We start from the raw sequence: 18,683 nt of genomic DNA on the forward strand, positions 1-18,683 counted from the left end.
TTCCCTTCCATCAATCTACTCCAACCCATGGACCAAGTCAAATGTGATACACCAAGTTCAGCACACTTCACCAAGTTCAGCATGATTCACCAAGTTCAGCATGATTCACCAAGTTCAGCATGATTCACCAAGTTCAGCAAGTTCAGCATGATTCACCAACTTCAGCACATTTCACCAACTTCAGCATGATTCACCAACTTCAGCATGATTCACCAAGTTCAGCATGATTCACCAACTTCAGCATGATTCACCAAGTTCAGCATAATTCACCAACTTCAGCATAATTCACCAAGTTCAGCACAAGTCACCAAGTTCAGCATAATTCACCAAGTTCAGCATAATTCACCAACTTCAGCATAATTCACCAAGTTCAGCATAATTCACCAAGTTCAGCATGATTCACCAAGTTTAGCACAATTCACCAAGTTCAGCACAATTCACCAAGTTCAGCACAAGTCACCAACTTCAGCATAATTCACCAACTTCAGCACAATTCACCAAGTTCAGCATGATTCACCAAGTTCAGCATAATTCACCAAGTTCAGCAATAAAGACAAAGTTCAACCTGATAAACGAAGTTGAGTTCATCATGCATAGTCTACTGGTGTTCCATAGTCTACTGGTGTTCCAATTAATTGTAATAATCGAAGACTGGTCGCAGTGACCATATGACCAAACAATCGATTACATTTTCTCATAATCGAACACAAACGATTTTGGGACTACTGTTTTAGTGTTTGAAATACTTGATGAAGGCACATATCTTAGAAGTTGTCAGGGCCTGAAAATGTGTTTAATTCTTAGGAAACTCACTTCACATGCTGAAAAGTCATGACTGAATATTTCTTAAAGACACTGGAAACTTTATGTTCTGAACTTAATGATACAATTGTCATCACTTTATAAGTTGCATCATTTTACACAGGCTGTGAAATTCGTCAATGCAATTTGTGCAGTTTCTAAATAAAACAAACAACAACAATGACGACGACGACGACAACAACAACAACAACAACGACAACAATGACAACAGAGAACCACACATTGTTTTCTATATACGTATCTGCAATAATGACTTAACCTGAATATGAAAATCTGAAAAATGGTGCTAACCAATTTTTTTCGATGATTGCTTGTTGGTAATGAACCAATCATCAATTGTCAGATTTCAACCAATTCCCAACACTTGTATAGTCAGCATAACACAGCCCGATATGACAAGTTCACCATAATACACTGATTTCAGCATGTTTAGCGTTATACACCAAGTTACCCATAATATGCTTAGTTCACATTATAATACACCGAGATCACCATTATATGTCAAGTTCCCCAAAGTACATTATGTTCAGCTAGTTGAGTGTAATACACCAAGTTCCCCAAAGTACATTATGTTCAGCTAGTCGAGTATAATACACCAAGTTCCCCAAAGTACATTATGTTCAGCTAGTTGAGTGTTATACACCAAGTTCCCCAAAGTACATTATGTTCAGCTAGTTCAGTGTAATACACCAAGTTCCCCAAAGTACATTATGTTCAGCTAGTTCAGTGTAATACACCAAGTTCCCCAAAGTACATTATGTTCAGCTAGTCGAGTGTAATACACCAAGTTCCCCAAAGTACATTATGTTCAGCTAGTTGAGTGTAATACACCAAGTTCCCCAAAGTACATTATGTTCAGCTAGTCGAAAGTGTAATACACCAAGTTCCCCAAAGTACATTATGTTCAGCTAGCCCTGAGTGTAATTATAATACCAAGTTCCCAAAGTACATTATGTGTTCAGCTAGTCGAGTGTAATACACCAAGTTCCCCAAAGTACATTATGTTCAGCTAGTCGGAAAGTGTAATACACCAAGTTCCCCAAAGTACATTATGTTCAGCTAGTTCGAGTGTAATACACCAAGTTCCCAAAGTACATTATGTTCAGCTAGTTGAGTGTAATACACCAAGTTCCCCAAAGTACATTATGTTCAGCTAGTTGAGTGTAATACACCAAGTTCCCCTCAAAGTACATTATGTTCAGCTAGTTGAGTGTAATACACCAAGTTCCCCTAAAGTACATTATGTTCAGCTAGTTGAGTGTAATACACCAAGTTCCCCAAAGTACATTATGTTCAGCTAGTTGAGTGTAATGCACCAAGTTCCCCAAAGTACATTATGTTCAGCTAGTCAGTGTAATACACCAAGTTCCCCAAAGTACATTATGTTCAGCTAGTTCAGTGTAATACACCAAGTTCCCAAAGTACATTATGTTCAGCTAGTTCAGTGTAATACACCAAGTTCCCCAAAGTACATTATGTTCAGCTAGTTCAGTGTAATACACCAAGTTCCCCAAAGTACATTATGTTCAGCTAGTTCAGTGTAATACACCAAGTTCCCCAAAGTACATTATGTTCAGCTAGTCGAGTGTAATACACCAAGTTCCCCAAAGTACATTATGTTCAGCTAGTTCAGTGTAATACACCAAGTTCCCCAAAGTACATTATGTTCAGCTAGTTGAGTGTTATACACCAAGTTCCCCAAAGTACATTATGTTCAGCTAGTTGAGTGTAATACACCAAGTTCCCAAAGTACATTATGTTCAGCTAGTTGAGTGTAATACACCAAGTTCCCAAAGTACATTATGTTCAGCTAGTTGAGTGTAATACACCAAGTTCCCCAAAGTACATTATGTTCAGCTAGTTGAGTGTAATACACCAAGTTCCCCAAAGTACATTATGTTCAGCTAGTTGAGTGTAATACACCAAGTTCCCCAAAGTACATTATGTTCAGCTAGTTCAGTGTAATACACCAAGTTCCCCAAAGTACATTATGTTCAGCTAGTTGAGTGTAATACACCAAGTTCCCCAAAGTAAAGTACATTATGTTCAGCTAGTTGAGTGTAATACACCAAGTTCCCCAAAGTACATTATGTTCAGCTAGTTGAGTGTAATACACCAAGTTCCCCAAAGTACATTATGTTCAGCTAGTTCAGTGTAATACACCAAGTTCCCCAAAGTACATTATGTTCAGCTAGTCGAGTGTAATACACCAAGTTCCCCAAAGTACATTATGTTCAGCTAGTTGAGTGTAATACACCAAGTTCCCAAAGTACATTATGTTCAGCTAGTCGAGAGTGTAATACACCAAGTTCCCAAAGTACATTATGTTCAGCTAGTTGAGTGTTATACACCAAGTTCCCCAAAGTACATTATGTTCAGCTAGTCGAGTGTAATACACCAAGTTCCCCAAAGTACATTATGTTCAGCTAGTTGAGTGTAATACACCAAGTTCCCCAAAGTACATTATGTTCAGCTAGTTGAGTGTAATACACCAAGTTCCCCAAAGTACATTATGTTCAGCTAGTTGAGTGTAATACACCAAGTTCCCCAAAGTACATTATGTTCAGCTAGTTGAGTGTAATACACCAAGTTCCCCAAAGTACATTATGTTCAGCTAGTTGAGTGTAATACACCAAGTTCCCAAAGTACATTATGTTCAGCTAGTTGAGTGTAATACACCAAGTTCCCAAAGTACATTATGTTCAGCTAGTTGAGTGTAATACACCAAGTTCCCCAAAGTACATTATGTTCAGCTAGTTGAGTGTAATACACCAAGTTCCCAAAGTACATTATGTTCAGCTAGTTGAGTGTAATACACCAAGTTCCCCAAAGTACATTATGTTCAGCTAGTTGAGTGTAATACACCAAGTTCCCCAAAGTACATTATGTTCAGCTAGTTGAGTGTAATACACCAAGTTCCCCAAAGTACATTATGTTCAGCTAGTCGAGTGTAATACACCAAGTTCCCCAAAGTACATTATGTTCAGCTAGTTGAGTGTAATACACCAAGTTCCCCAAAGTACATTATGTTCAGCTAGTTGAGTGTAATACACCAAGTTCCCCAAAGTACATTATGTTCAGCTAGTTGAGTGTAATAAACCAAGTTCCCCAAAGTACATTATGTTCAGCTAGTCGAGTGTAATACACCAAGTTCCCCAAAGTACATTATGTTCAGCTAGTCGTAGTGTAATACACCAAGTTCCCAAAGTACATTATGTTCAGCTAGTCGAGTGTAATACACCAAGTTCCCCAAAGTACATTATGTTCAGCTAGTTGAGTGTAATACACCAAGTTCCCCAAAGTACATTATGTTCAGCTAGTCGAGTGTAATACACCAAGTTCCCCAAAGTACATTATGTTCAGCTAGTTCAGTGTAATACACCAAGTTCCCCAAAGTACATTATGTTCAGCTAGTTCAGTGTAATACACCAAGTTCCCCAAAGTACATTATGTTCAGCTAGTTGAGTGTAATACACCAAGTTCCCCAAAGTACATTATGTTCAGCTAGTTGAGTGTAATACACCAAGCTCAGCCAGTTTCTGTACCACGGCCTAATTTTGGCACAACCAGTGTTACAAATTACAAGGTGTCCTTCGGTGCTGGGGTTTGCTGCTACAATACTTGATTGAAGGGACCCACTGAACTTTTTGGAGTTTTGGATCTCCCACCATCCCCATATCCTTCTACCCAAGCTGGCACAAGCCAACCCCCACCCCACATACCAACACCTCCCTTTCACCTCCCGCTGTCTGTAACCACTCACATTTCGACAACAACTATCAAATATACTCTGTAAAAGCCAGCATCAGACCAGCCCTGCCATTTGATAAAGAGTCGTAACAGCCCATGTGGGAGAAAGCTGAATCATGTCACAGATTGTATTGATCCACATGTCTAGTGCTATTGTAAGAAGGACAATTGTTAGCATATACCTTGACCTAGCTAGGCTTCCTGACCCACAACCTACGACAACCAGGGCTCGCTCCTCTACCACACAACCTACGACAACCAGGGCTTGCTCCTCTACTACACAACCTACGACAACCAGAGCTAGCTCCTCTACCACACAACCTACGACAACCAGGGCTCACTCCTCTATCACACAACCTACGACAACCAGAGCTCGCTCCTCTATCACACAACCTATGACAACCAGAGCTAGCTCCTCTACCACACAACCTACGACAACCAGGGCTCGCTCCTCTATCACACAACCCACGACAACCAGGGCTCACTCCTCTATCACACAACCTACGACAACCAGGCTGGCTCCTCTATCACACAACCCTATGACAAATCCAGAGCTCAGCTCCTCTATCACACACCCTCACAAGCTGGAGGCTCCTCTACGACAACCAGAGGCTCGGCTCCTCTATCACACAACAGCCCTCGACAACCAGGGCTCAGGCTCCTCTACCACACAACCTCTGACAACCAGAGCTCGCTCTCTACTACACAACCTATGACAACCAGAGCTGGCTCCTCTACTACACAACCTACGACAACCAGAGCTCGCTCCTCTACCACACAACCTACGACAACCAGAGCTCGCTCCTCTATCACACAACCTACGACAACCAGGGCTCACTCCTCTACCACACAACCAGGGCTCGCTCCTCTACCACATAACCAGGGCTCGCTCCTCTACCACACAACCTACAACAACCAGGGCACGCTCCTCTACCACACAACCTACGACAACCAGGGCTCCCTCCTCTACCACGCAACCCCGGCTCGCTCCTCTACCACCTAACCAGGGCTCGCTCCTCTACCACACAGCCTACGACAACCAGGGCTCGCTCCTCTACCACACAACCAGGGCTCGCTCCTCTACCACATAACCAGGGCTCGCTCCTCTACCACACAACCTACGACAACCAGCTCCTCTACCACACAACCTACGACAACCAGAGCTAGCTCCTCTACCAAACAACCTACGACAACAGTGGTACTAAATACCAGGGTACCGATCCACAAAGTGTTCATAACATTATGCTGTCGTAACTCCATAGGTTAATCATAGGCTTACGGATGTTGAACTAAGTGTTAGTCTACCATCTATGCTGAACTTTGAACATCACCAACCACATACAGTATTCATATTAAGCATGAAAGTCAAAGTGTCTTCATCACCAGATTGGAAGACCCCTTGATTCAAACACGATGGAATAAAACCTCAAGGGCATAGAACCTTGACTTTTAAACACTGCAAGGAAATATATTATTTATACCACATTCCAATAACTCACTGTCCTGACCCCATTAAAACATATCATATTTTAATCTATTCACCATATTCATCAGCAACAGGATCAGATTACAAATGCACAGACCACAGATGGTTAAGTTGTGAATATACTGGCTCTCTACAATACCATACAGTGAATGTGATCTCTCAGAAAACCCATTACATCATATTGATAAATATTTCACATATCTACATGGGTTCAAACCAAATATGTAGACAAATTAATAAACTATGTTTGAAACTGAAACTGAAATCAACGGGTCCTGTTGTTAAAGATGACAAATTGAGGACCTTGCATTGAAATATGATGGAACTGAACGACAGATCCATGAAGGAAATTTGACACTGTTACCAGTGATAAATGGGGAATCTAACCCATTTCATAACAAGCTAACACTTTAACCACAAGGCCATGTCATTAACCATTCAGGAGGTGAGGTGAGGTGAGGTGAGGTGAGGTGAGGTGAGGTCGGGGCGAGGCGAGGTGAAATTGGGTTTAACGTCGTGCTGGAGAATATTTCACTCATATGACGACGTGCCTGCGTGTGTATGTGTGTGCGGCTGCTTGTACTAGCCCAGACTTAAGCTGGTTTTATAGTGCTAGCCCACTGAGATATCATGCTGCAGTGAAACACGAATACCCCACTCAGACACATTATACTGACTCCGAGTCGACCAGTCCTTGTTGTACCCATTAATGCCGAGCGCCAGGCAGGGACCAACAAGTACCATATTTTAACGTCTTTTTGGTTTGACGCGGTCGGGGATCGAACCCGCGACCTTCCGCTCTCCGGGCGGACGCTCTAACCTCTACACCAAGAAGGTGGTCTAACCATTCAGGAACAGTGAGTGAGTATGGTTTTATATCGCTTTTAGCAATATTCCAGCAATATCACGTCGGGGGATACCAGAAATGGGCTTCGCACATTGTACCCATGTGGGGAATCGAACCCGGGTCTTCGGCGTGACGTACGAACGTTTTAACCACTAGGCTACACCACGGCCCCCATTCAGGAACAGATGATAACCATAAATGTTTGATAATATTCAACAATCTGAGAGAGAGTAAGTTTAGTGCTGTTTTGAACAATATTCCAGTTAGGCCACACAAAATATATGTCCGTTTCCGGTAACCCGACCGACCCAATCCTAACCCCCCGATCCTAAATCTTTTTTTAACCAAGTCAATATCATGACTGGAGTGCATTTCAACTCATCATTTTCATCCAAATCGAGTATGATATTTTCATGTTTTTCAGTGTACGTAGGGCTAAAATGAATTGCATTGAACTGGCATAATGGGTCCTCACTGACCAAATCTGCACATAAATAACATAAATAATGATTTGATATAGAAATCTTTCAATGTTTCATCATAAGGCATTGTCACTACATGATATGGTACTCTTGAAGACCTCAGGTGCCCACCTGGTGCCACTAAGAAATTTAAAAAAATAGGAAAAAAAAGAAGATAAAAACTTACCCACCTACCCTATTTTTAAAAAGCATGTAATAGGAAACGAAGATATTTTTTTTTGCCTTACCATGACGTTTTGGAGGAAAACCTAACGTGATGCAGGATGGTACCACTTCGGCAAAACCAACAAGCAAGGATATGGGGCTGACAAACCCAGAAACTCAATCGGGACAAACCAGGAATCGAACACAAGAAACATACATCTTTCAACAATGCCATTGACTTATGACAGCCAAAAAACACACTAAAATTCAACGGAAGATCCTGAAGATACAGCAAAATATAAACGCGTACTTAAACATCTCTCAACAACTTAAAACTTAATTACACCGAAATATTTAAACAAAGAACAGAACAATCCATATATCTAAAGCAGAGAGATGTATCCATTTCTCAACAATGATGGGATCGGATTTGCAGCACCAAGGAAGAGGATCCAGAAAGAGGATCCAGGAAGAGGATCCTGGATGGAACACCCAGGAAGACCGTTCTTGACTGTGAGCACACTGACCTATATATTAATGTGATACGCAAACAGAACCTATAACAATTCAGTGTATGAATATCTGCTGTTGAATAGGCTTCTTCCAGCAAGCTGTTCCTTTATCCTCCCTGATGCAGGTACCATCAGCATCCCTTCTCCAGTTACACCCCAGATTCCCAACTGATAATCCCACACCAGCCAAGATATGCTGCACCTCCCCACACACAAGCAGGCCTGTACTACCGCCCGGCTTTACATACCTTGTCAATGGAGAGTAGCTCAGTACCTCCAGTAAACTTATTCAGACTAACATTTTTATAGGATTAATCAATGGTAAGGGATCTCCTTGTTTAAATGGGCGGAGAATTTGACAGCTAACAATACCATTCTATTAAAAGTGTCCTTTCATTCATACCATGTACTTTGGCAGTTGTGGTGTTTACATAACAAAACCCTGACACAATAATCATGAATCGACTTCTACACAATCACATAGTATTCCTATATTGCAGTTTGTCCCGTACAACCGCAAGCGTAAAAGGAGTTGGGAAGATAGTGAAAGTGAGAATGGCTCACTCACTTCATCGAACAGAGATACCACACACACACAAACTCCTGAACTAGTTTCTTCACAGAAAAGAGTCACAATCTTCCCCCCCCTTCCACATAAAACATGGACAGAAAGTGAGAACAAACTGAAGGTGTACTTACATGAGTGAGTATGTAGCAGCTTATCCACAGCTAACACATCCCTGTGTCCTCTTCGTCTGCCACTGGAGTAGTAGTACACACACAGTAGAAGTCCAAGCAAGCGAGGAGCAGACTATGCAGGCTGAGCAGAGTAACCTTAGAGAGCCTTGTGAGCAGACGGGCTGGCAGGCAGGAGCAGACGGGCAGCAAGCAGGCAGACGGGCTGAGGCTAGGTTGCAGTGTGGTTGTACAGCAGGCTGGAGGATGGTCGGGGCAGGGGGGGTGTCTGACAGTCGTCCCTTAGATTCTCTAGACATGATATTCCGGTAGTCTGCTACCTCAATATACAGTGAATGAAGGAATGTGTGGTAACTGGAGAAAGTTAATATTCACCTGGTGAAGTCAGGTTTGAGTTTTGCTGCTGTGAGTTTTGCTCTGTGTGTATGACAGTGAGTTTTGGTTCTGCACTGTGTAACATACACTGGATACATCATGACAAAAATGTTAATTAATATTACAGAGTGTTCAAATTGGTAAAAATTTGAGACAGTCATATTCGACAAAATAAATGCTTTGCAGTAATCAGAATTTGAACTGAAAGAGAATCTGGGAACATCAGAATAATTCACATGGATCCACTGCTCGATAAAAAAAGTATGCAAAGCAATGGTTAACTTTCACAATAAAAAAGTTAAAACTAAAGTTAAAAACTAAATAATTTACTGAGATTCAAATACCATAGATGATCAGCAGCAATCTTTAATTTCAAAACTGAAATCCCTACAATATCATACAAAGGGATGAAAATTATCCCCTGCGATACTAATTATGTATCTGCTGCAAACCACAGATGCTGAATAGACTCAGATTAAAATCATAGACTTGAAAACTCTTCAGTCCAAAAAACCCATCCTAAAATAAGCATGAAGAGAGTCTTCCTCAAGTTAAACATAGCTTTTAGACCACTTGAATTGTTTCTTTGTGTTTTCATAAATGTGATTATCCACCTTGCTACACATCAAAAGATGTACCTAGGTCATTCAACAATATGAGAAGGGAATGCTAATGGTCATTCAAGCGGTCATATAAACATTTATTGCCTAGTCTCAAAAGACTTCCAATAAAATGGTAATTACTAGGTATGACTAATACGACATTTTGGTCTCTGGTAACCAATAGGAACCAGGGCCCCAGGCTTCTGTAGGTGCCCCAGGGGAGGTGTTTGATGTCTGTCAGTACAGTTCAGGCAGACTTTACACCCTCTCCCACCACCCTTCAATAAGAGTGACAGCAGGGAACCTACTTGAGGGGGATGTAAACCTGCTGTCAAGGTTGGGGAACTCCCCTGGGCTTGCTGGTAGGGAGATAATCAAAGTTATGTCATGGTTAGGGAGGAAGAATTTTGCCTCTTATCCCACCATTGTTTAGAGTAAGAATCAGTGTGTGAATGAAAGTATGTGGAGGGTGTACTATCCACTTGGTCATGGCAGACTGAGCCATCTTTTCCCTTTTTATTACATATCTGCTGACACTTTGCTATAAAAAATGAAACCAAAATAACGTATATGGGTATTTTTTGCCAATGCCTCAAGTTTGTAACAACATATCTTGATTAATGTTTAAAAACAATTCATCCAAAACAATAGCCGAATGGGTACAAATGCAACAAAAACATTTTACCATGCTGAGTAGAGCACTTCTTTTTTAACTTTTGAAAAATAAAAGAAACACAAAAAGAAAACTTTTCATACTCTGAGAAAAGTCCAAAAGATTTCTGGGATCCAGACCCAATCAGATAACAGGACTCATTCCTATTTAATTTACCTGTGACATTAGTCATAGTTTATGAAATATGATCACGCTAACTCTCTGAACTTGTAAGGTAGAATGACAGTTTGTCCAACACTGGTCCTGTGCCACAAAGTGATCTTATAGCTTCAGCCATCGCAAGTCTGTGTTAGAGTATGGGAATTACAGCTCCAGGACTGAAGATGCTTTGTGGGATGTAGTCTGTCTCACAGTCTCTGAAGCATTATTCAGTAATGCCTAGCCCTCCCTGCAATGCACACCTGTGAAGGTCCGGGTTAGAATATTGGCCTTCAGTAACCCATGCTTGTCCTATGAGGTGACTAACGGGAACGGGTGGTCTGGCTCGCTGACTTGGTTGACACATGTCATCGGTTTCCCAATTGCGCAGATCGATGCTCATGCTGTTGATCACTGGATTGTCTGGTCCAGACTCGATTATTTACAGACTGTCGCCATATAACTGGAATATTGCTAAGTGTTAGTCTATGTGAGACGAAGCCCCAGGAGTTCGATATCAAACATATCAAAAGAAAAAAATTGTGATTTTCAAGGTTTTTCCTGCACCTTATCGAAACACTTCCGGAAAGTTTTTCACAAATAATTCTAAACAATATGAATGGGATTTATTCAATGCAAACTGTTTTTGTAATCGTTTCTATGACAGGAGATTGCTATTTGACATGTGACACAGTATGACCATGAACATTAAAACTCATTGAAATGAATTTTGTTAGATAATTTAGTCAGCAACATTTTCTGAAACCTGAATCAGACTCCATGGCTACAGAAAATAGACCTTTATTTGTGTATGTATTTTCAGTGATAAAGCATCAGTCTAAGCTTAAAGTCTGCATTCAAACAAAACCTTTCTATGGGATTGTTCTAAGGTAATGGCTGGTAACGATTAGCCTTGAGGACACACTGGGCAGCTGGTACAGTATTTTGACACTGTAAATAGTGTTAGGTTTTAATCCCTGCCCAAGGCTCTGTGGTTTCCTGGGGCAAGGCATCCTACAGGCTTAATCTCACTGCAACGTTTATATAACTTCACATGTTGAGGAGTTTTAGTGTTTCACCAAGGAAGCTTTAGCAGCACCCTGAACTTGTTTGATATTAACACTTGGTGGTTTTTAGTTTAGTTTAGCTTTAGTTTCATGTTGAAGATAAGTGATATCCTGTGTTGTATTTCGTTAGAGTGAGTGAGTGAGTTTAGTTTTACACCGCACTCAGCAATATTCCAGCTGTATGGCGGTGGTCTGTAAATAATCGAGTCAGGACCAGACAATCCAGTAATCAACAACATGAGCATCGATCTGCTCAATTGGGAACCGATGACATGTGTCTTGTATTTGCAGGAAAAGGTCATTATCAACATATCACAATATTAGAGACTCGTCTTTTAATCTATGGACAGAGTGCATGATTAGAGATGGACGGTTTTACCGGTTAACCGGTAAACCGTGTTTTTTCCATGACCCTGTATGTACCGCGGAAGGTTGCAGAAAACCGGGTTTTTTCGTTCAAATAAAACACTATTTTCTCTTCACAAAGATATTTCTTAGCAAAATTTGTGATGTCACTAGTTTTTCTTTATATGGTTTCTTTAAAATGCTGCTATCCAATGTTGAGTGAATGAAGAAAATACTCGAATGAAAAGTACTGGCAATGGCATTGATGATTAACAGATATGTTGTTAACTTGTTGTTCAGTTTTGAAATTAATGTGGGCTTTTCTGCATTGTTCTGCACAGTGGGAAAGTTTTCATAGGTAGGCCAGAAGATGGTATTCCAGGAATCAATGATGCATTAAACGACCATCCTCCCCTTGAGGGAATCTGGGAGACTGGTAATGCTTGTGTAACAAGGCTGAAGACAATCTGATTGCTATTAACCATTCCGTACAATGACCGCAGCCAGTAATAACTTGTCCGATACTGTTGAATATTGCAACATGCAGCGATATAATTATCAGAGTGGTGCAATATGAAAATCTCTCTCACTGTACATTATAATACTAAACAGTGACTTTAATACCAGAAGAAAAAGAATTATATTCATTAAAAACTCTTTACCAAATTTATTTTGCATAATGGACATAGTGTCTCTATTTAGATTACATCAGGCTGTCACCAGTTATCTCCCCTAACATCTTAACATATTGTCCACACATAATGCTTGTGATTTTGTTGGTAATGACGTTTTCAGAAATATTCCAAGCCGTTTGTAAATGATTGAGTCTGGACCGAGAAAACAGTGATTATAGTCCGTTTGACTTCATTTGAGACCGATGAATTGCTCACTAACACAAAATCGAATAATTGCAACAAAACCAAATGTTGCACAGTCACATGAAATCGACAGACCAACTCTGATGATTTGTCTCTTAATTTTGGACACCTGAATAAAAAAGTTGTTTAACAAACGATCATACAAGGGCAGATCACTGACAAAAAAATTAAAATCACATATCAAAGTCATAAAAGGGTGTGATTTCAAATTGAATTACTGAAAAAAATATGGTAAAAAAATACAAAAATGTTTTATGTACGCCATTAAAATAACATAATTTGATTTGAGTACCAAACAAATGTTCATTTGCATCTCATGAACCACATGCACACTTCTGAATCCTAAACACCCTCTAATTAAATGGATCTTTAAATCCTGTGAAGCATATGGGGTAGGGGCTAAGACTGGATGTACTGTCACAATAACGTGTGAGAAATAAACACCACTAGAAGCATTCATATAATCATATATCCTTATCAAGAGATGTTGTTTTTTGTCAACACTGCGACCAACTCACGTAGTTCAGGAACTCCTTACACACAGGATGATAATACATTCCTGTGATGACATTCAGCTCTCTGGTAACCATCAACTGGTACTGAACACAATGTGTCACTTACCTGAAAATAAAACACAACATCATTAGACAATATGAAGTGAGTGAGTGAGTGAGTTTAGTTTTACGCCGCACTCAGCAATATTCCAAGCTATATGGTGGCGGTCTGTAAATAATCGAGTCTGGACCAGACAATCCAGTGATCAACAGCATGAGCATCGATCTGCGCAATTGGGAACCGATGACATGTGTCGACCAAGTCAGCAAGCCTGACCACCTGATCCCGCTAGTCGCCTTTTATGACAAGCATGGGTTGCTGAAGACCTATTCTACCCCGGATCTTCACGGGTCAGACACTATGAAGTATTATTCATGCTATGTCATGGAGAAAGCATAATTTCATCGAATAAAATCAAACTTGCATGAAAGTATCAAATAGATTGTTTTTGATTAGGTGATCAATCTTTGAAGTGTGAAGTCCCCACTCTCTAGAACAAACTTCCTTTTACTCTAAAGTCTGCACCCACTGTACAGGCTTTCCGCCGCCACCTTAAAACACATCTGTTCTCCTCAGAATGATGTGTCCTGGTACCAGAAACTGACATTACAAGACTATGTGAAGCGCCTGTGAGCACCTTAACTGGAACTCAGCACTATATTATTATTATTTTTGTATTGGTTAACCTTGTACACAGCATTATTCAGGGGCAGATACACTTTCTGACATGCCTAAGGGAGACAACTCTGCTCAGTAAATTGAGTCAACTTCTGCTCAAACTTGTTTTCATCAAACATTAAACTGAACAGCATCAGTTTAGTCAGTCATAAGGATACAAACTGACTTGAGTCTGTGTACATCCCTTAAGGATACAACTACACAGATTTTTCTCGCATCCATTGCATGACATCAAGTCAGTTTATGATGCATGACTACCATGACTCATATGTACGAAAATGTTTAAATCTTATTTTATTATCAATCTCAAAACAGTATCTTTCATTCATGAATACAGAAGATATCCCACAACACAGCTCGACTGTTCACCCTGAACATCATTCACATCCACCTATTCAGCAAGATCATAGACCAAAACCGAAAAGTGGGTTGTCGATAATGGCTCTTGATGACAAGAAGACAAAATAATGTCACTTGTCCTCTCAAATAGAAGCACATAAACTTTCCAGAATAAAAGAGTATAAATATTTATTTCCAAAATGATAAATTGCTATGATTATGATCTACAAATGAGAAAGACTATAGTTCCAAATCATCCCCCATGAACACAGCTGTAAGATGACTAAGTTCAAGCTGATGTGTATATTGTATGACCTGATAGTAGATGGCAGTGAATAGATCGGAGGTGCCATCCTAGTCTGTCTCACAGTCCCTGAACCACATTATTTCCCCTACTGCCTAGCCCTCCCTGCAATGTAGTCTGTCTCACAGTCCCTGAACCACATTATTTCCCCTACAGCCTAGCCCTCCCTGCAATGTAGTCTGTCTCACAGTCCCTGAACCACATTATTTCCCCTACTGCCTAGGCCTCCCTGCAATGTAGTCTGTCTCACAGTCCCTGAACCACATTATTTCCCCTACAGCCAAGCCCTCCCTGCAATGTAGTCTGTCTTACAGTCCAGCTCCCTGAAACATTATTTTTCCCTACAGCCTAGCCCTCATTGAAATGCTCACAGCCCAAAAATCCCCTAGATTTCCCCATGTTCAGTATCTCTGGGTTCCCCTACAGCCCCTTGTAGTCAATTTAAATGGGTTTATTTGTTATAATCACAATTATATAGATTCAGAGACTAAACGTAAGTCTAGCGCCTTCCCAAACTGCTAGTCTGTCTCAGTCCCTGAACCACATTATTTTCCCTACAGCCTAGCCCTCTATGAAATGCTAAAGCCCAAAACATCTAGGATTTCCCCATGTTCAGTATCTCTGGGTTCCCTGGGGCCCCTTTTCAATTTAAATGGGTTTATTTGTTATAATCACAATTATATAGATTCAGAGACTAAACATAAGTCTAGCGCCTTCCCAAACTGCTAGTCAGTCTCAGTCCCTGAACCACATTATTTTCCTTTCTACCTATCCCTTTCTGTAATGCTTCAGTAAAGCCCGACTGACACACTCAGCAATATTCCAGCTATATGGCGGTGGTCAGTAAATAATCAAGTCTGGAACAGACAATCCAGTGATCAACAGCATGAGCATCAATCTACACAATTGGGTTACGATGACATGTGTCAAGTAAGTCAGCGAGCCTGACCACCCGATCCCGTTAGTTGCTTCTTATTCAAACCCAGATCTCCAGGATAAATCTTTCTTCTCATTGTATCAAAATTATATATATTCAGAGACTATGCATTAGTCGACCAAACTGCCTGTAAAATGAAGGATGTAAAATACTCAAGTCCAAGGCTTGAACAGTCCCAAACTTTAGCCACCAATCCAAATCAGAACAAGTAAAAGTTTGTCCTGTCAAATTAAATGAGCTTATCATAGTCCACATAATAAAAATATGTACAAAAAGCAAAACTCCCTGGTAAAGCGGGTAGTTTCAAATACTTTCTGTACAGACAATAAATCACTATTAAACTATCACAAATCAGGAAGGAAAAGTTGATTTTGAATCATTTGGTGTTCAGGCAGTTTGGGAAAAAAACTCAGTCTATTCAGTCATCCAAAGCCCAAATGAAGAAAAGTTTCAGACTGAAAAGGTCAGCTTATAATAGTCTGCATGATATAATAATAATAATGCTAATTTTTGCGCCTAGGATCCAACACGACGTTGCTCTCTGACGTTACATTATTGCCCTGATGGAATTGTACTTTCAAAGCCGCTACTAAACGCTTCGTGCGACCGTATAGGTCCATACATCCGCTTCTCAGGTACCCATTTTAAACAGCTGGGTGGACTGAGAATAATGTGGATGAAGTGCCTTGCCCAGGGACACAACACAGTATGAGACCCAGGTCACAAATTTTGGTGTCTCCACCGGGATTCAAACCTGGGCCTTTGGCGTGAGAGGCCAGCATGCTAACCACTACACCACGGATATCACTGAAATGTACAAAAAAGGGCCCTGTTCAGGCACGTAGTTTTCAAATGATTACTGATGTAAATCAGAGAGGACTGGTGGCATTTCCTTTTCCGTTTTACAGCCATGATGGCAATTGATTGCATCGTATCTATGTTTGATACAGCCATCTGTGGATGTGCAATTTTGAAATCTGTGGAATGAATGAATTTGTACATCATATCTGCAGAATAGTGAAAATGAATGAATTTGTACATATCTGCAGAATAGTGAAAATGAATGAATTTGTACATCATATCTGCAGAATAGTGAATATGAATGAATTTGTACATAATATCTGCAGAATAGTGAAAATGAATGAATTTGTACATCATATCTGCAGAATAGTGAAAATGAATTGAATGAATTTGTACATCATATCTGCAGAATAGTGAAAATGAATGAATTTGTACATCATATCTGAATTTCAGAATAGTGAAAATTAATTCATTTGTACAATCATATTTGCAGACTTGTGATTTATTTAAAACCAGGCATGGATGTATGGTGCTTTGAACACTGTTCCAGTGGTATCACTACTGGAACTCCAGATACACACGAGAGGAATTCAACGAAGACCTTAGTTTTTAAAGTCTTAAATTAAAATGAAATATAATAAAAAGGAGTCCAGAGACTGTCTTCATTTTCAGAGACTGAAACTGTTAATTTAGATTTGCCACACATGCTAGATTTGCATGGACTGTAGTCTGTCATACAGACCCTGAAACAAATATATCAAAGAAAGCCCAGTCTCTGAAAATAAAGAAAGTCTCTGGGCTCCTTTTCATTATATTTTATAATTATCTTTTCTGAACATTTTTTCTTCTGTAAAATGTTTATTTCTGAAGCTAGACTGACTGTTAATTTGTCCAGGCAATAACCAGTCATCTCATGACACTAAAATTTGGTATGTATTCCAGACAACATCATGCCCCTTGAGTAAAACCAACATGACTTACTTAGCTTAGAACAAGGCTAGCATCAATGCATTGTGCCCTCATTTGAAAAGGACATAAGGGTTCAAGTAAAACACACTCTTTAAAATTGTAAATATTCATGAATATTGGGTTCTGAGTGACCACGACTAATCTAATTGAATTGATGAAGGGCTACGGTTCGATTCACGAATAAGCTAGAGTGGATCGTTACAGCCTTAGTCTACATGGTCTGTATTGGGTGTATTTGTTCCAGGTTCTGTAGGGGCAGTAGGGTAGCCTAGTGGTTAATGCGTTCGCTCTTCATGCTGAAGACCTGGTGTAACAGGCCAAACTTTCCCCCTGGCCAAACCTTCACCGGGGAAACTTTTGCCTAGGCCAAACTCCAAAACTACTTGGATGTCCATATCCATTCAAAATTTTATTCCCTCACTCATGGCTTTAAATATGGCATCCATGTCGGACGACATCAACTTAACAGTTGGAAGCAGATGTAAACATCAACACAACAACAACCCAACACAATATCTGTATCAAATGCTGTATCATCTATCATTCCACTATATTGCCTTATTCTATATTCAAAAGACAAGGGGGCGGTGGGGTAGCCTAATGGTTAAAGCGTCGGCTCGTCACGCTGCTACCCAAGTTCAAATCCCCACATGGGTACATTGTGTGAAGCCCATTTCTGGTGTCCCCCGCCGTGATATTTCTGGAATATTGCTAAAAGAGCGGCGTAAAACTCAACTCACTCACTCACTCAAGGTTTTGTATGACAGACAAAACTAAATCCTCCCTACCGCTTTCCACAACACTGCCCTAGGTATGCACAATATAAAAGCAGGACTGGCCATTACCCGGTCAGTGCATGCTGATCTTCAGCTTCAGTGAATAGAGTTAGACCTTATCATATAATCCCCATTGGGTGAACACTTCTCACAATGGTGTCCTGATCCCCCGGGCCTGACCTCACAATGGTGCTATTTGTTGTATTGAAGCTGGCAATCAGAGTCCTGTACAAGGAGGTAGACGGACCAGTTGTGATGTTCGGACATTGGGACTGAGTATCTAGATAATACTTTCACCTTTTAACATATGCCTGTGGGGATTCTGGGCTGGGATAAGTCCCATGTAGCCATGCTAGTCGTATGAGACAACTTAATGGATTTGAAGTTAGGTGACTTGAGGTTCATTGTGTCATCGCAACTCATGCAGTTCAATGCATTATCCACTTGTCAAGTGAGTGAGTGAGGTTTGTACACTGCACTGCCTCATGGTGGGGGTCAATATTTCCC

The 18,683-nt window shown here is 40.4% G+C and overlaps 2 protein-coding genes across 9 annotated transcripts in view; both read right to left on the reverse strand.

The window, feature by feature from the left end:
* The window catches only part of LOC124254127 (late embryogenesis abundant protein 76-like), a 50,371-nt gene extending 41,387 nt beyond the window's left edge, over window positions 1-8,984 (reverse strand). Inside the window, exon 1 of the mRNA XM_046688008.1 lies at window positions 8,743-8,984. The gene's annotated coding sequence lies outside the window, so the exon portion shown is untranslated. The remainder of the gene's footprint in view (window positions 1-8,742) is intronic.
* The window catches only part of LOC124254125 (triadin-like), a 310,850-nt gene that overhangs the window by 179,783 nt on the left and 112,384 nt on the right, over window positions 1-18,683 (reverse strand). The window lies entirely within an intron of this gene.

Source organism: Haliotis rubra, unplaced genomic scaffold (genome assembly GCF_003918875.1).
Source record: "Haliotis rubra isolate DU_JTF1 unplaced genomic scaffold, ASM391887v1 Scf565, whole genome shotgun sequence".
NCBI lineage: Eukaryota > Metazoa > Mollusca > Gastropoda > Lepetellida > Haliotidae > Haliotis > Haliotis rubra.